Source organism: Schistocerca serialis, chromosome 2, assembly GCF_023864345.2.
Source record: "Schistocerca serialis cubense isolate TAMUIC-IGC-003099 chromosome 2, iqSchSeri2.2, whole genome shotgun sequence".
NCBI lineage: Eukaryota > Metazoa > Arthropoda > Insecta > Orthoptera > Acrididae > Schistocerca > Schistocerca serialis.
This window is the reverse complement of record NC_064639.1, coordinates 641,312,475-641,332,917: the sequence shown is the minus strand read 5'-3', so window position 1 is coordinate 641,332,917 and position 20,443 is coordinate 641,312,475.

Below are 20,443 nucleotides of genomic sequence, written 5' to 3'. Positions count from 1 at the left end.
CCCTTAAAGAGAGTGAGAGGGCAACCAAATGAACTAGTAGTCTGCTAAGAAACAGGACCGTCCCGTGACCCCAGTACCACCACTCCCTACCGGTTCTGCATCTGAGGACAAGGCAGAGATTTTAGTGTCCCCCAAGGACCTGGATCTTGCCAACACCTCATCTGCAGTGGCAGTGGATACAAATACTAAACCAGTGGCAGGAGGTGATGCTGAGGTGACCTGCCTTCTTGGTCACTACATGCCTTTCCTGATTCCACAAAGTGTCACCTGCCAGTGGAACTGCAGTCGTTTTTTCTCCCACCTAGCTGAGTTAAGACAACTCTTAAGCACTATACCTGCTTTTTGCATTGCCCTTCAGGAAACCTGGTTTCCTGCAATGTGTACCCCCGTTCTTCATAGGTATTGGTGGTACTCCAAAAACCATAGTGACTGTGACAGATTGTCATGTGGAGTTTGTATCTATGTCCTTACCTCTGTCTGTAGTGAACCTGTGCCTCTTCAACCACCTTTAGAAGTTGTGGCTGCCAGAGTGAGGACAATACAGGAAATTATCATCTGTAACATCTACCTCCCTTGAGATAATGAAGCACCGCCCCATGTATTGGCTGCATTAATTTCCCAACTCACCCCACCTTTTTTACTTCTAGGTGATTTTAACACCCATAACCCTTTGTTGGGTGGAACCGAGGTTACTGGCCGTAATAAAGATGACGAGGACCTAATTACTCAACTTGACCTTTGGCTCATAAATACAGGTAACCCCACACAATTCAGTGTGGCACATTGATTTCGGCCATTGATCTCTCAATTTGCAGTCCTGGCCTTCTGTCTGTCCACTGGAGAGCTCACAATGACTTGTGTGATAGTGACCACTTTTCACTCTTCCTGTCCCTTCCCCACCATCCCTCATCTGGATGCTTGGCCAGATGGTCTCTTCCCTAAGCTGACTGGGATGCTTTCACCTCCACTACCACTGCTGAATCTCCATTGCATGGCAACATCAGTGAGGTGATCCACACCATCACTACTACCATTGTTGCCACTGCTGAATTGGTAATCGCTTGTTCCTCTGGTTGCCCCTGGAGGAAGTAAGTGTCTTGGTGGCAACCATAAACTGCTACGGCCTTTAGAGGGGTCTCCAATGTCATAAGCACCACACATCCCCAGAGAACCTCATTGCCTTCAAACAGCTCCATGCCCAAGTCCACCTACTCATCAAATGATGGAAGCAGGAGTTTTGGGAACACTACGTCTCCGCCACTGGAACTTGAACCTCTCCTTCCCAGGTTGGGACCAGGCTCTGATGACTTTACGGCTATCAGACACCTGCAGATGTAACTGGAATTTCTATACAGAGAGCTGTATCTGTCAAACCAGGCACAATCGCAGAGCATCTTGATGAGCATTACACTCCCACCTCTCAGTCTGAGAATTACCTCTCTTTCTTTTGTCTCCTCAAACAGCAGGTGGAACAACACCTGTCTTTTGCTCCATGCCACATTGAGCCATGTAATGCTCCCTTCAGTGAGTGGGAATTTCTCAGTGCCTTTGCTGACCGTCCTGACACGTCCCCTCACCCAGACTGTATCCATTACCAAATACTTAAACATCTGTTGGCAGATTACCAGCACCACTTCCTTGCCATCTTGAGCCACATCTGGAGCAATGGCAAATTCCCATCACAATGGCAGGAAAGTATCTTGCTTTAGTGCTAAGGCCTGGTAAGAATCCACTAGATGTGGACAGTTATTGTCCTATCAGCCTCACCGACATTATACGCAAGCTGCTCGAGAGTATGGTGAGACAGTGGTTGTGTTGGCTCCTCGAGTCTCAGGGCCTTCTAGCTTCATCCCAGGGTGGTTTTTTCCAAGGGTGTTCCACCAGTGACAACTTCATCCATCTGGAGTCTGCCATTTGATTGGCCTTTTTCCAGTGATAACATCCAATTGCTGTCTTTTTTGACCTGACAAAGGCCTATGATACTACTTGGTGACACCATATCCTCACTACTCTGCAGGAATTGGATCTCCAGGGCCTGCCCAATTTTTATACGGAACTTCTTGTTGCATCACACTTTCAGAGTTCCCGTCAGTGCTTCGCACAATGCACCCCATACACAAGAGAATGGGGTCCCACAGAGATCTGTCCTGAGCGTCCCACACTTTTTAATTGCTGTTAATGATTTCACACTAGCAGTAGATACCTCAGTCTCTCCCCTCCCATATGCTGACAATTTTTGTATTTACTTCTGCTCCTCTTCTATTGGTGTAACTGAACACCATCTACAGGGAGCCATACAGAAGGTGAAGTCATGGCCCTCACTCATCGCTTTCAGTTTTCAGCTCCCAAGACTTGCGTCATGCACTTCTGTCGTCATTGTACTGTCCACACCCATCCAGAACTTTACCACAATGACCAACTACTTGATGTAGTCAAGACTTACCATTTATTCGGACTGGTCTTTGATGCCTGCTTAACTTGGCTTCCCCATCTTTGCCAGCTGAATGACAAGTGCTGCTGCCACCTTAATGTTATTCGATGCCAGAGCCACACCGACTGGGGTGCAGATTGTTCTACACTGATGCAGATGGACAAAGCCCTCACAAAGTGATGTATTGACTATGGGAGCCTGATGTATAGTTCAGCATCACCCTCCGCACTGCATCTGCTGGATCCTATCCACCACTGTGGAGTTCGGCTCATGACAGGAGCTTTCCAAATGAGCCCAATGAACAGCCTCTTTGTGGAAGCTAGTGTTCCTCCATTGCAGCTCTGGCATCAACTTCTGCTTGCAAATTATACCATTCATATTCATAGTCCGCCTCGCCATCAAAATTACTATCTCCTTTTCCCTAACATGGCAATCCATCTCCTGCAGTGATGGCTCAGACTGGGAATCCACTCCCCATCCATGTCCAGCCATTACTTGCTGCACTCGCTGCTTTTGCTCTCCCACCTTTCCTGCGGGTCCACTTACATACACCTCGATGGTCCGTGCCTCACCCATAGCTTCAGCTGCACCTATCGCAAGCCCCAAATGGCTCAGTTCCACCTGAGGCCCTCTGCTGGCAATTCTTCTCTCTTCTTGGAAAGTTCCAGAGCTCAGAAATAGTCTACACCTATGGACCAGTGGTCGATGGTCTTGTTGGCTTTGCTTATGTTCACATTGGACATACTGAACAGTGCTCCTTGCCAGATAGCTCCAGTTGGTAGCCTACAAGCTCTTGACCAGCGCTTCCCTTGACATCCTTTGGTAATGACTCTCCAGGAGTTTGTTTATGCCCTTGGCAACAGTGGACGTTCAATGACCTTCATTTGAGCCTCAGGACATGTTGTGATACAGGGTAATGAACTTTCTGATAGCCTGGCCATATAGACTACTGGTATACCAACTTTGGAGATCGGCCTGCCTGAGGCTGATCTCTGACTGATCTTTCACCATTAAGTTTTTGCGATCTGGAATACTGAATGGTGCACCCTCAATACACCAAACTAACTCTATGTCATCAAGAAGACAATGAATGTGTGGTGGTCATCTTTTTTGAGCCACTCGCAGGGACTCTGTTGTCATTTGCTGCCTTCGTATCGGCCATAATCAGCTAACACATAGCCACCTCCTCTGTCACGTGGACCCACCTTGATGTCACTGTAGCTTCCATATGGCTGACATCCACTATTTGTTGAACTGTCCAATTTTAGCTACTCTGTGGTGGACCTTTAACCTTCCCATCACCCTACCTATGATGTTGGGTGACAATGCCTCAATGGCTGATTTATTTTCATGTCTTATTCATGAGGGTTTTTTTTATCACACATTCTAAGGTGGGTGTCTGGGCTTCTCTCTCAGGCCTCCACCCTATCTCTATTTTACCTCTTCACCACTCTTTCTTTGCTTTTTGTTTGCCTCCATGTTCCTCTTTCCCTATGCATATTCATCTTGGCTTGTCTTTTAACTTGAAGATTTTAATGTATTGCAAAAGTGTCTGGCTGATCCTTTTTAATTTTGTGATCAGCCATCTGCTATATTATTTTAATACCTTCTATTACTTTTCCTTTTAGTATACATTTTCCCCTTTGTGTTAGCTTCTGTCATTTTGTTTTTCAGTGTGTTTTGAAGTTAGTTTTATACCTTCCCTGACTCCTTTTGGGACTGTTTTTAACTTAAGACCTGTTTGAATGAGGAAAAAGGGGCTGATGACCCCATAGTTTTGACCCTTTACCCCCCCAAACCACCCACCACCACTATCATTTCAGAAAGCTCAAACCATACATAGAAACACAGATAAATTATAAACACTAACTTGACACTCATCTTGTAAAAGAGCTGTACATTGTGAAGCAAAGCACTGAATAATGATTCTAAACAAACAAATGCAAAAATGTTATAAAACAAACAAAAAGATAGCTCAAAAAGAGGAAAACAATAAAAGCCAATAATACTGACTGTAAGAAACAGATAGACTGGTTCACAGGCAGATATGATGAAGGTCATGAGAACATGAGACAAATAATGCATTGAAATAATATGTGCTGTACCCAACTACAGTAATGTATCCAGACGTCTAGAAGAAATGGAATGCCCTTCTATTGTGCATCCACTAACTCGTGAACCACAGTGGAGTCCTGGCACTATCAACAACTTGTAACCACGTCCCTGCCTGTGACACACTAGATGCAATGGTAAGAACAATTTTTCAGAAAATTGAGAATAATAGTGGAAGTTCATGAATTCTATTAATGATGCTGGTTTTATAGGTAATTCACTGAGGGTTGGTCCACATTTAATCTAAATGGATCAGAGAGGTATAAAAGCACATCACTTGAAGCAATATACTTAGATTCACTCTAAACTAAAAAAGGATACTGTGTTCCATTTCATCTGAAACTTAGAAAAAATATTTGAGCAGCAGAAACACTGTGATAGATAAATCTGAGAAATGGTTTTTATCTACAAAAACAATATTAAGCAGAGTCAGTCATGGTGTGCCAAACTGACAGAATACATGCAGGCTGAGTGTCAGCTTTGCTCAGTTCTTCTCAGAAGTATTCAGTACAGCACGGAATTTCATTTAGTATTGTGGTGTGACATTTTTCAGTTGGCACATTCTTCAGTTAGGGAGAATCGTGGTGTCAGCGCTGTTTACTCTACACTATTTTTTCATGGTACAGTGGCTGTTTGCTCAAAAAGAGGCAGTATAGCTATCAATCATTACAAGCCTTTAAAAATGAATGGGAATTATGAAGTTACATAATTGACAGATACCACAGATTTGCTGTGGAATGACATTACAACACCATGAAGAAACAATTTAATGATTTAGTTGATGATGAAAGAGTGAAAAAATAAAATGATTAACAGATGGGATTCATTGTTCTGTGCATCACAAAACACTCTGGCTAAATTTGCAGATATGGAACAAAAGATGAAACTGGCAGTACGAATAACAAATTTTCTGAAGTCACAAGCTTTATTACGCTGTCAGTTTCCACAGTTTTTGATGAAACTGAATGAAGAATATGAAGACCTTATATATTATTGAAAAGTACATTGGTTAAGTTAAGGGGTGTGCCTAAACAGTTTTTTGATGTAAAACCTGCTATTGTTATGTTTATTAAGGAAAAAGGAAAATAGGAATGAAATGAGAGTTTTGGGAATGGACTGCAGATTTCACATTTTAAGTGGACTAGAGTGCACAATAAGACATTGCAAGATGAGAACTATTTCTGATTTTATGGCGATACATTTAAAAAGAAAATCACATTGTGGAAGGGACAGATTCTGCCAAAAAGAATCATCAATTTCCCTAAGCTCACTGGCATCAAAGAAAATGTGAGTTTTGAAGAATTCACTTTGGCCTTGAAAGAATTAGATTAGTTTCCTAAACACTTTGAGGACACTCCCAGTATTGCATCAGTTTCTGAGCAGTTTTTGAGACTTTTCACAGTTTCGGTTGAAAGTACCCCTGTGTGTGTACAGGTTGAATGCACTATCCATTTAAAAGACAAATTATTTTACTCTGAAACTGTCCAAGAGGTCTACATTGTTTTCACTGGGAAGAGTTTCCACCTCTCCATAATGAGGTTGAAAATGTGATGAAATATTTTGTTCAACACATGTGTATGAAAGGCTTTTCCAATTATGAACCTAAATAAGTCATGATTACATGGCACCCTGAATATGAGAATTCATGGAATTGTGTGGGTCTGTCCATGTACCTACAATTTGTACCTCATATAAGTTATATTATGTGTTCACTGTGCCAAAACTGATAAAATAATACTGAAAATTTGTTTTGACTGTGATATACGTTCTTCAGAAGTATGAAATATAAACAAAGACACATGCAGTGTCACTGCATTACGATTTAAATGTGACATATTCAGTTTCCCCTGTTCCAACTCCTCACACTCATAGCACACAGTGGCAGAGGGGAATTGTGCACCCAAGCAAGAGAGGTATGGCCATCCCTGCTATTAAGCATCAAAATTCAGAGTATAAGGGCCAGTGCTGAAATTAATACTTCATGGTGTAATGTTCTGCTGGTTCTCTGTGCATTTTGCATTGCTTATGCATCAAATCATACTCCAGTGGGTCAATAGATACTGTTAAAGATTAAGATAGTTAATACAGTTCATCCTTGTACTGGTAAGTGCCAACAATGACAGTAAACCAGTGAATACACAGCAGCAACCCATCAGAGGTTCGAGTGTGTGTGTGTGTGTGTGTGTGTGTGTTTGTGTGTGTCTGTTACATTCAAAGTCACACCCATTTCCTTCCTCCCCAGGGAATCGTTGGCAACTGATCAGTGTCACCACCACCCCACCATTTCCCAAACCTCTCCCTCTTCCATCACCCTCCCGCTGTGGACCAATAGCAAGGGCTGTGGACTAATAGTAAGGCTGGACCAATAGGAATTGACTTCTACCCTCCCTCCTCTTTCTTATACTACAAGCCTTTTCCTCAAAATTTCACCCATGTATGCATTAGACACATAAACTGAACACACCTCCTCCCCCTCCCCCTCTCTGTGATCACCTCTGTCTTCCTCTGCCTGTTCATCTTGTCCTCCCACCTGCACCTGTCCATCTCCTCCTCCCCAGTTTCTATGTCTCATCTCCTCCTGCCTCTTTCTGACCTTAACTTCCTCCCCAATACTACTCCAACATGAAATGTCTGTTAGGTAGGGTATCTTTCATGTCGGGCCTGGAAATGATTTCTTGACCCTGACATATGGACTGCTCTGCAAAGGAGGTGTATTTGGCAGTCTGGTACTGTACCCACACAACATACCTGTCATACAGTGCGACAGATTTTTTTTTTTTTATGAGCGTGCGTGCGATGCACCAATTGTGGCGGATTATACGTTGCTGATGCAATGCAATTTCTCTTATAATTTTTGTTCACCTACCTCTTTGCAGCAGTAGATCTTCACACGTAAACTCCTGGCTGCAGCTACTTACAAGATCACAGAAAAGCAGTGTTGAGGAAACTATAACCTCATAGCTACATGCCGGAGGCCGCTATAAGTAAAATTTGCTGAAAATTTTCTATGTACTTTAAAGAAATGATTTAAAGACCTTTAAATATGTCTGCTTGTGTCTGTATATGTGTGGATGGATATGTGTGTGTGTGCGAGTGTATACCCGTCCTTTTTTCCCCCTAAGGTAAGTCTTTCCACTCCCGGGATTGGAATGACTCCTTAACCCTCTCCCTTAAAACCCACTTCCTTTCGTCTTTCCCTCTCCTTCCCTCTTTCCTGATGAGGCAACAGTTTGTTGCAAAAGCTTGAATTTTGTGTGTATGTATGTGTCTGTTTGTGTTTCTATTGACCTGCCAGCGCTTTCGTATGGTAAGTCACATCATCTTTGTCTTTAAATATATTTTTCCCGTGTGGAATGTTTCCCTCTATTATAGTTGCTGAAAAGAAACAAACCTACAATACATTCTTTTTATATCACACGCACACTAACAACATAATTGCTTTGGTGAGCGTCACATCTGAACACTTACACTTTTCACTTCTGCTAGCACTCGTTGTCCAACTCGGTCCTGCTTTGGAGGTGCATATGAGTCTTATGCTACTACACCCTTATGCCAGGGCACCTGAAAAATTCAGCTGGCCTCAGTTTCCATCCTTAAATGCTACATCTTAACCTAACACAATAACCCTCTCAAAATTATTTTAAACATAGTTTTCATGACTCTTACTGAATAACTCTACTTTTCCAAGTCATCATGCAAAATTTTCTTTCCAATATTTCCGTTTACAAATACCCTTTTTTTTAGTTAAAAGTGAACTAACTTTCCTACCAGTAGTACCAAAGTGGCACATTTACTATTAACTTTTCTTCAATTTTTTTTCATCGCAATGAATCAAACAAGTTAATGTTACATATAAATATATACAAATTATTTCTAACAAATAGTACACAAATACACTTCAAATTTCAGCCAGTGCTTATGGCTCTCCAAAATCTGGTACACCACGTAACCTTACAATACACAAAATTATTCATATATATACAATTTTTCTCCAGGCAATCTCCTGCAGTCCTGTACAAGAAAAACATCTGAAAACACACATAAACACTACACATTCCTTAAAACTACTAATCTTAAAATTGTTCTATTGACTTCTGGGGCACTTGAATGGTTCAGATTCATATATGGGTTCTTCTTGACTAAAGTCAACTTAGGGTTTCTCAAGCCAGCCTTTTGCTGCTCTGTTACAATAATCTCCAACTCAGGTTTCACAAAATTCAACACCAGGTTTCTCTAGTCACATTCAGTATTTGTTACATAGTCATATCCATACTACACTCACTCAGGTTAGTAATGGTTAATAACGTCTCAATTTACTCTGGGTTATGTCAGGTTCCTTCTACCTTCTCTCATTTGTACATCCACCTGTTTTTAAGCTTTGATCCCGTTTTCGTTTACTTTCATTACCTCACTCTGTTTACAAACATAGCCTCTCCTTCTTTTACCAACATTGAGCAGGCAACACCTTGCCTCTCACTCCTTTGTTTATTATTATTTAGCAGGCAACACTTTTACTGCTCTGTTACACATTACCATCATTTTACAGCCAGTCTTGCTGCTCTGTAATTATTTCCTCACATACATTCTTATTGAAACATTTTCTCATTACCTTACACAAATATTCTTCTTACAACATATTACCATTATTTTACAGACAGCCTTGCTGCTCTGCATCATACCTTAACCTCGCTTACCAAAACAACCTCCCGAGGTTCTCATGCCAGATTAGATTAGATTAGATTAGATTAATACTAGTTCCATGGATCATGAATACGATATTTCGTAATGATGTGGAACGAGTCGAATTTTCCAATGCATGACATAATTAGGTTAATTTAACAACATACTTAAGTTAATATAACAACTTTATTTTTTTGTGTTTTTTTGTTTTTCTTTATTTTTTATTTTATTTTTTTATTTTTTTAATATTTTTTTTTTCTTAATTTATATCTAAAAATTCCTCTATGGAGTAGAAGGAGTTGTCATTCAGAAATTCTTTTAATTTCTTCTTAAATACTTGTTGGTTATCTGTCAGACTTTTGATACTATTTGGTAAGTGACCAAAGACTTTAGTGCCAGTATAATTCACCCCTTTCTGTGCCAAAGTTAGATTTAATCTTGAATAGTGAAGATCGTCCTTTCTCCTAGTATTGTAGTTATGCACACTGCTATTACTTTTGAATTGGGTTTGGTTGTTAATAACAAATTTCATAAGAGAGTATATATACTGAGAAGCTACTGTGAATATCCCTAGATCCTTAAATAAATGTCTGCAGGAAGATCTTGGGTGGACTCCAGCTATTATTCTGATTACACGCTTTTGTGCAATAAATACTTTATTCCTCAGTGATGAATTACCCCAAAATATTATGCCATATGAAAGCAATGAGTGAAAATAGGCGTAGTAAGCTAATTTACTAAGATGTTTATCACCAAAATTTGCAATGACCCTTATTGCATAAGTAGCTGAACTCAAACGTTTCAGCAGATCATCAATGTGTTTCTTCCAATTTAATCTCTCATCAATGGACATACCTAAAAATTTGGAATATTCTACCTTAGCTACATGCTTCTGATTAAGGTCTATATTTATTAATGGCGTCATACCATTCACTGTACGGAACTGTATGTACTGTGTCTTATCAAAATTCAGAGAGAGTCCGTTTACAAGGAATCACTTAGTAATTTTCTGAAAGACAGTATTGGCAATTTCATCAGTTAATTCTTGTTTCTCAGGTGTGATTACTATACTTGTATCATCAGCGAAGAGAACTAACTTTGCCTCTTCATGAATATAGAATGGCAAGTCATTAATATACACTCCTGGAAATTGAAATAGGAACACTATGAATTCATTGTCCCAGGAAGGGGAAACTTTATTGACACATTCCTGGGGTCAGATACATCACATAATCACACTGACAGAACCACAGGCACATAGACACAGGCAACAGAGCATGCACAATGTCGGCACTAGTACAGTGTATATCCACCTTTCGCAGCAATGCAGGCTGCTATTCTCCCATGGAGACAATCGTAGAGATGCTGGATGTAGTCCTGTGGAACGGCTTGCCATGCCATTTCCACCTGGCGCCTCAGTTGGACCAGCGTTCGTGCTGGACGCGCAGACCGCGTGAGACGACGCTTCATCCAGTCCCAAACATGCTCAATGGGGGACAGATCCGGAGATCTTGCTGGCCAGGGTAGTCGACTTACACCTTCTAGAGCACGTTGGGTGGCATGGGATACATGCGGACGTGCATTGTCCTGTTGGAACAGCAAGTTCCCTTGCCGGTCTAGGAATGGTAGAACGATGGGTTCGATGACGGTTTGGATGTACCGTGCACTATTCAGTGTCCCCTCGACGATCACCAGTGGTGTACGGCCAGTGTAGGAGATCGCTCCCCACACCATGATGCCGGGAGTTGGCCCTGTGTGCCTCGGTCATATGCAGTCCTGATTGTGGCGCTCACCTGCACGGCGCCAAACACGCATACGACCATCATTGGCACCAAGGCAGAAGCGACTCTCATCGCTGAAGACGACACGTCTCCATTCGTCCCTCCATTCACGCCTGTCACGACACCACTGGACGCGGGCTGCACGATGTTGGGGCGTGAGCGGAAGACGGCCTAACGGTGTGCGGGATCGTAGCCCAGCTTCATGGAGACAGTTGCGAATGGTCCTCGCCGATACCCCAGGAGCAACAGTGTCCCTAATTTGTTGGGAAGTGGCGGTGCGGTCACCTACGGCACTGCGTAGGATCCTACGGTCTTGGCGTGCATCCGTGGGTCGCTACGGTCCGGTCCCAGGTCGACGGGCACGTGCACCTTCCGCCGACCACCGGCGACAACATCGATGTACTGTGGAGACCTCATGCCCCACGTGTTGAGCAATTCGGCGGTACGTCCACCCGGCCTCCCGCATGCCCACTATACGCCCTCGCTCAAAGTCCGTCAACTGCACATACGGTTCACGTCCACGCTGTCGCGGCATGCTACCAGTGTTAAAGACTGCGATGGAGCTCCGTATGCCACGGCAAACTGGCTGACACTGACGGTGGCGGTGCACAAATGCTGCGCAGCTAGCGCCATTCGACGGCCAACACCGTGGTTCCTGGTGTGTCCGCTGTGCCGTGCGTGTGATCATTGCTTGTACAGCCCTCTCGCAGTGTCTGGAGCAAGTATGGTGGGTCTGACACACTGGTGTCAATGTGTTCTTTTTTCCATTTCCAGGAGTGTATAATAAGAACAAGAAAGGACCCAAGACTGACCCTTGTGGAACCCCATTCTTGATAGTCCCCCAGTTTGAGGAATGTGCTGATCTTTGCATGTTACGAGAACTACTTATTTCAACTTTCTGCACTCTTCCAGTTAGGTACGAATTAAACCATTTGTGCACTGTCCCACTCATGCCACAATACTTGAGCTTGTCTAGCAGAATTTCATGATTTACACAATCAAAAGCCTTTGAGAGACCACAAAAAATCCCAATGGGTGGTGTTCGGTTATTCAGATCATTCAAAATTTGACTGGTGAAAGCATATATGGCATTTTCTGTTGAAAAACCTTTCTGGAAACCAAACTGACATTTTGTTAGTACTTCATTTTTACAGATATGTGAAGCTACTCTTGAATACATTACTTTCTCAAAAATTTTGGATAAAGCTGTTAGAAGGGAGATTGGACAGTAATTGTTGACATCAGATTTATCCCCCCTTTTTATGCAAAGGTATAACAATAGCATATTTCAGTCTATCAGGGAAAATGCCCTGTTCCAGAGAGCTATTACACAGGTGGCTGAGAATCTTACTTATCTGTTGAGAACAAGCTTTTAGTATTTTGCTGGAAATGCCATCAATTCCATGTGAGTTTTTGCTTTTAAGCAAGTTTATTATTTTCCTAATTTCAGAGGGAGAAGTGGGTGAGATTTCAATTGTATCAAATTGCATAGGTATGGCCTCTTCCATTAACAGCCTAGCATCTTCTAATGAACACCTGGATCCTACTATATCCACAACATTTAGAAAATGATTATTAAAAATATTTTCAACTTCTGACTTTTTGTTCGTAAAGTTTTCATTCAATTTGATGGTAATACTGTCTTCCTCTGCTCTTGGTTGACCTGTTTCTCTTTTAATAATATTCCAAATTGTTTTAATTTTATTATCAGAGTTGCTGATTTCAGACATGATACACATATTCCTGGATTTTTTAATAACTTTTCTTAATATAACACAGTAGTTTTTATAATTTTTGATAGTTTCTGGGTCACTACTCTTTCTTGCTGTCAGATACATTTCCCTTTTCCGGTTACAAGATATTTTTATACCCTTAGTAAGCCATGGTTTGTTACAAGGTTTCTTACGAGTATATTTAACTATTTTCTTGGGGAAGCAGTTTTCAAATGCATTTACAAAAATGTCATGAAATAAATTATATTTTAAATTGGCATCAGGTTCACGGTACACCTCATCCCAGTCTAACTGCTGTAGGCTTTACCTGAAATTTGCAATTGTTAAATTGTTGACTGAACGTACTACTTTGGAGGACTGTTTAGTATTGCTGAATGGAGCTATGTCATATATTGTAACTAGCTGTGCAACATGATCGGAAAGACCATTCTCAACAGGCTGAGCATTTATCTGGTTAAACTTATCTTGGTCTATAAAGAAGTTATCTATCAGTGAGCTGCTATCCTTTACCACCCGAGTAGGAAAATCAATAACGGGTGTCAAATTGAAAGAACCGAGTAATACTTCAAGGTCATTTTTCCTATTACCCTCTTTCAGAGAATCTACATTGAAGTCCCCACAAATAATAATTTGCTTCCCCCTGTCTGACAGATAGCACAACAAGGAGTCCAAATTTTTCAGAAATAGATGAAAATTTCCTGATGGGGACCTATATACAGTTACAATTATAAATGTGCCTTTATTTAATTTAAGCTCACAGGCACATGCTTCTATATGTTTCTCTACACAAAACTTTTTTGTTTCTATACTTTTTGCACAATGATAACTTTTGACATATATGGCAACTCCTCCTTTCTCCATATTTTCTCTCATTACATGTGCAGAGAGCTTATAACCACTTACATTTACCTTATCCATATCAGTAACAATGTGATGCTCAGACAGGCATAGTATATCTATTTCATTCTCAGCTTCTAAATCTTCCAAACAAACCAGAAGCTCATCTACTTTATTCTTTAAACTCCCAATATTTTGATGAAATATACTTACATTATTTTTAATTATACTTTTATGAGAACCTTTCCTTATTCTAACATTTGCAGTACTCTCCTGTCTGAGTTTCTCATTGTGCTTAGGCCTAGTTCCTATACCTGTGGTCACACTTAATACTACGATTGAGCAGGCAACACCTAGTCTCTCACTCCTTTACTGACATGATGCAGGCCACACCCTGCCTCTCCTCCCAAAACAACCTCCTGGTACTCTCTCTAATGCTAGCTAGTGAAGAAAGAAAGAAGATAGTAAAAAGTTCTGAATGAAATAAGGGGAAGGTTGACAATACAAAATGAAAGGAAATAGTATTGTCATACAACTCGAGGACTAGTGTTCATCACGCACTTAGCTCTGCAAAGAGTGCAAAGCCCTCTGAGGTATTTTTGTATCTGAAGCTATCCAGCTCAGACGGATCCACTTCTTTACCTCCACCTTACTCATTGTAGCCTTCCATCAGTTTTGTGGTCTTGAAAATATGGATTGGAAAGTCATTCAGCTCTGTATCATCACATGGTCTCTTACCTATAAAGGGTATTGTTATAAGGTTACCTTTAATTCTAACCATTACATCATTTGTCCCGAAATTTACCCATCCTTCATGTTTACTAAGAAAATCAGCACCTACCAGCATGTCTACGCTTAGTCCACTTATTACTAAGAAGTTCTGCTTAATTACTACCCCCTTTACAACTATGGGTAGGAATACTTCTTGCTTTACCATCTTCTTGGTTTTTCCTGTTGCTCCAATTATATTTAAGCCACTTACTGGCATCTTTACTACCTGTTTATTATCTGGGAGTCCATCCACAAAATTTTGTGACACAGCACACACCTCTGATCCCATATCTATTAAACACTTTACCTTTTCATTTAATACACTTAACTCTATTATTGGCTGTCCTAAGTACTCTTTTTTGATTTCAGGTTTTACTTCGTCTAATAAATGCTGCACCATTTCCCTTCTGTCAAAACCTGTCTTCTGGGTGGATATCACATTCACACTTACAGGGTCTCTGTTATGCTTAATATTATCCCTATTATTAGTGGCAGCTCCTACCAGTCTGCCCACTAGTGCTAAATCGAAACATCTGTCTAGTGTTTCTCTTCCTTTACTCACCTCTGTTTCTGCGACCCTAACCCAGGCGTCATCAGCAATATATATATATCCTCCACTTCTTCCTTCTTCTCTTCTTCTTCAGGACCCTTAAATACTTCAAATAACCTATTAAGCACATCTTTGACCTCTGCTTCATTTCTGTTTCCACCACTGTCAGATAGATCCTCATCTGTTTCGCTGTGCAGATTTACCTTCACCTCCTGATTCAAAGCCTTATTATCAGTTCTTACTTCTTCGACATGCATGTTCTTTTTCTTATTGTTAATATTACTGTGCCCCATTAACTCTACTTTAATTAATTCTGCTGTCTCTTGTTGCTCCCCGTTATTCTTCCCTTCTTTCGTAGCAACTATATTAATGCTAGGTGGTTTTACTGATGCCTTTCTTATGAATGGTTTTGCCAGCGGGTTTAACTGGGAATGCCGTTGTCTACGAACACTAGCATAATCGTAGACAGCTACATGTTTTCCGACCGTGGTGCATCACCGCTAACTGACGTCCTTTGCCAGCTGGTTGCGTCACGTCCTGACATCTGTCGGTCGTCTCCGTACTGCCCCGGTCACTGACCCGATTATCATATGTCCTGCCTCTCCCTTGTGACCTACCTCGATATCCGCGTCCTCTCTGCACACTCATTCTGCTTATGTTTACATCGGTGCGATTGTCATTCCGCCTAACAGGAGGGCGATACTCTCTTCTCACACTTTCCTCCTCTTTGAGTACTGATTCAACGCGTTCTAGATATTGTACAAATTTATCTACATTGTCTCTAGGTGCAGATAATATTTTATTCTTCCAATTCCAAGGTAACTTATTTTCTACCACCCAAAATGATTTGCTCTGTTTCTACTTTATTATTAAGATAGGATAGATTAGTTACCCACCTTTGTACAAATCTTTTTATTCCTTCTTCCTTGGGGTCGTATTTTTCCCCAGACCAGAAACGGTTAAGTACATCCATTTGCTTTCGCCTACCCCAGTACTCCTCAAAGAAAGCGTGTTTAAATTCCTGTAATTTAGTATATTTTTCTGAGGCCAAGTTCCCCCAGATTCTTGCCTCCCGCATTAAGTTTGAAGTAATAAATCCAATCTTCTGCTTATCACTCCACACTTTAGGCAAGATATCCTCAAAGTCATTCCAAAACTCACGTGGATGTACACTTTTATTGGGATCAAACTTGAGAAACTGTCGATGGGTGACATAAGCAATCGCAGTGGATTCTACTATTCCACTAGACATAATGCTACCATTATTGTTAGTAACACACTGTTCTACTTTTGTTAGCCGACAGTCGTGCTCACACAATTGCTCATTCATACTTTCACTGAATTGATTAATATGATTTTCCAAGCCAGTGACTTTATTTATTACCTGAGCCCCAAGTCTGTCCCACTTATCTTTATTTTCCTTCAACTTACATTCTAAGGCAGCATGATTTATTTCACTATAATTTTCTACCCCTTTGATATATTCATGAGCCTTGACTATTTCTGAACTTACATGCACTTTAAATTGCTGGTGGTCATCAGTAACTTGTTTGATTTGTGTAGTTAATTCACTTTTTACTTGAACAATAGTTTGCATACATTGCTGTTTAACCTGATTTATTTCAATTTCTACATTATTACTAAGCACTGCCATGTCGTGCTTCCAACAATCTCTTAGATCTGAAATTTTTGAATCCAGCTTAGATTCTATTTCCTCACCCATATTACTCATTTTTAACTCTAACCCACTCATATTTGAATCTATCTCAGAACCCATTTTTGTCATAGCAGAACCTAATTTGGTCATATTAGCTTCCATCTCCTCACTTAATGAGGTACCCATTTTTGTCATATTAGAATCCATTATCGTCGCATTAGCATCTAAACCATTCAATTTTGCCAATAGGCTCATTAACATACCTGCCACACTATCTTTCGCCCCATCATTTACTGATACAATGTCTCTATTAATATTAGCTACTGCCGCAGGTAGATCTGAAACACTGGGATCTGATACATTCTGTTCCACCTCTGATCCATTATTAACACTTGATGACTCTGTCAAACTACTACTGAAATTGGGTTGGGAGACATCCAAGCTAAATTTCATGAGATCAAAAATCTCTTCCCCTTATTCTTTCCCCCTATCTACCCTCAGTTCGTCCTCTACATTTGTTTGCTCACACTTAGCCATTTTATTCAGTTTTTTTTTCCCCCCCCACACATACACACACACACACACACAAAGTTTTAAAAAGCACGCTACTTAACTTTGCCCTTCTGATGTCTCCAACACAGCTAGCTGAGGCTGCGGGTCCGATCACCATGCACTGGGTCGCCGTACCGGTTTAAGGGCCACCACTCTGGTCAGCGCTGCCAACTGCTTCCGCTGCCACCGTTGCGTCATCTTGTAGCTCGTAGTCTGCCAGATGTCACTATTATCAGCTACTTCAGTCGGCGCGATATAACCGAAAAATTCATCCGCCAAGCACATCAAACACACTCACAGTTCATGGGCTATCACTGTCTTTCTGTCCACATGGCGATAGTTCACTCTTAATATTTGTCCTTTCACCAGTTCCTATTTATTCGTGAGCACTTTTTCATCATCCAGTTACACACACACTACTGCTTTTAATGAAATGTTTCATTATCTTTCCCGGATGATGCACCAATTGCGACGGATTTTTTTTTACGTGCGTGCGTGCGATGCTCCAATTGCGACGGATTATACGTTGCTGATGCAATGCAATTTCTTTTATAATTTTTGTTCATCTACCTCTTTGCAGTGGTAGATCTTCACATGTAAACTCCTGACTGCAGCTACTTACGAGATCACAGAAAAGCAGTGTTGAGGAAACTGTAACCTCATAGCTACACGTCGGAGGCCGCTATAAGTAAAATTTGCTGAAAATTTTCTATGTACTTTAAAGAAATGATTCAGAAAGGAGATGTCACTCGTACTTTAAACATGAAGTTCAAATTTAAACTTTCAATAGATCTTTATTGCCATTAAACAAGATTATCAGCCCACATTTACGAAAATTACTAAAGTTTCTGCTCACAGTTATCACCATACCTAAAACAGCCAGAACTTTTACCTTCCCAAATTCCGAAACCAATTACTTATGACACAGTCAATGATTGGCCAATTACTTCTGCACATGATATTCAGTGGTTGTCTTTAGTAAAAGTTTATGCTCGCCATAAAATACTCAGTAATTTTATACTCAGTACTGCCACGCTATATAATTCGAAGTTCACTCACGATTTTCGTTGGAACAGATTATCACAACACTCTGAAGTTTTCATAAACAGTTTCTCATCACTACCAGATACCATTAACACTGGACCATAATGCTGCAGTCATCCCAAGATTTCATCTTACACATAATGCAAAAAGTCACATCCAGCATAACCGCCTCCATTCATCTTACACATAATGCAAAAAGTCACATCCAGCATAACCGCCTCCAATCAAAACTAGCTCACGACTCTCCTCTCACTCTCCCACACTCAAAACTATATCTCCTTGCTAGGCAGCCTACCGTCTCGCTTCTCATTGGCTGTCAGCACTTACGACCAATGAGAACTCACTTCTAGGGTGCGGCTCGCGCCAAAATCTAGCAAGCACCAACCACTTCTCTAGGCTCATTGACGTCATCAAATTAAGTAACACAAAATTCTATAATTAAATAAACAAAACAAAATGAACTATAAGCTTTACTCTATATCTGGAAATTTATTATGTAGTCACGAATGTTCTGGCTGTCTTATACATAAGCATACATACTTGGACATCTGACATTCACTAGTAGGGGAACCACTAGTGGATTCATTCCCACGTTACAGAGTTGGAACACTTGCCAGTTCCTGTAGAAAATTACATGAATGAATTTTAATAATGCCGAACGTCCCACATACTCTCATGCACGCATTCTCATTTGCATGCACCATAACACACAATACACATATTTACTTAGAATTCTTGAAATTATTATTATAGAAAAGTCACAGAGGTTTTCTGAAACTAAAAACTTTCCAAATTTATATATGAATGCTGAAAGTGTTATCAGATCATCGTACATAGTCACTGAAGGTGAACTATTACATCACTGTATTTATTTAAATTCTTGACTGTCGGAAAATTACGTTTTTTTATGGAATTTTACTAAGTTCCAAAATACAACTAATTTTGATCTCAGACTTTGACATATTGTTTGTTTTCTCAACAGAAGGATGTACATCAAATATGACATTCCTCAGGTTATTCTTTTATTAGTTATTAATATTTTTAATTTCGTATAATCTAAGTGGCCTGCCAGCGCTAATTCACTGCTTTCACACGCGCAGCTGCAACAGATGGTCGTGATGTCAGTCTGCTGGACACAACTCGTCCGTTAGTGACCGTATAATACTCTACCAGCTTACATTGCAGCCCACATACATTCTGAAGTAAAGCTTTTAACAGACAAATGGGTGATTGCGCACTAGTTGCGACGCCACAACAGGTCAAGCTATATGCCAAGGGATGGAAAAAGCTTCTTTTTACCTGTTTCTCCACTCCTGTCATAGCTAGGTTTTATAAACCACACAGTGCTGAGACTTGAGACCTGGGAGGCCTGCTGTTTCTGAGCCAGATCAGGTTGCAGTTGGTCAAGGGGTGTTGGAGGAGATCCCGTACATACACACATGCACTTTGCTTTATGCTTGCGACAAATGAATCCAGCTGCCTGAGCCACTCCCTGCATTCAGGGTCTGATCTTCATAGTGAAAGGATGAAGTGTCAGCATGGACCAGCCAGCTATAGCATAACCACAAGCAGTCTTACAGAATAATACTCACTAGAACACTAGACAAAGGGGCAACATGGTGCAAGTATAACACATAAGAAAGAAAAAGTGGATGTATAATATACTAAAAAGGGGAAATGAGAACATACCTAGGTAGACTAAATCAGACAGGAGGTAACATAAAGTTAGTACTGTGCTATGGTTGAATTTAAAAGTGTGGAGCACAAAACCTGAACTACTTGCAGTAATTATCAGTTGGTCTGAGGAAAAGCTTTTGTGACATAAATTATAGCTACATAAATGATATAGCACTCATGTAATGTAGTGTTGGTGGTACATCCAAATAGTCAAATTTGTGATTATATATTATGAAAATATGAATTTAAAGGGGTTGTGGAAGAGAGCCTATACTTTAAGTACCCTATAATGAAGTAATAAGTTTGGATAGTGATGTGGATGACAGATAATCAGTTAAAGTACTGCTTACAGAGACTATACCAAGAAATACGCTATTATAGAAAGGAAGCTGTAAAATAAATTATCAATTCCGAGTGACTAATTGATGACTGCAAGAAGCTGTGGTCATATAAGTTCTATTAAAAAGAAAAAGTTGACAGAGAGTAGGTATACAAGTACTGTATTTACTCGAATCTAAGCTGCACTTGAATCTAAGCCGCGCCTGAAAAATGAGACTCGAAACCAAGGAAAAAAATTTTTCCCGAATCTAAGCCGCACCTGAAATTTGAGACTCAAAA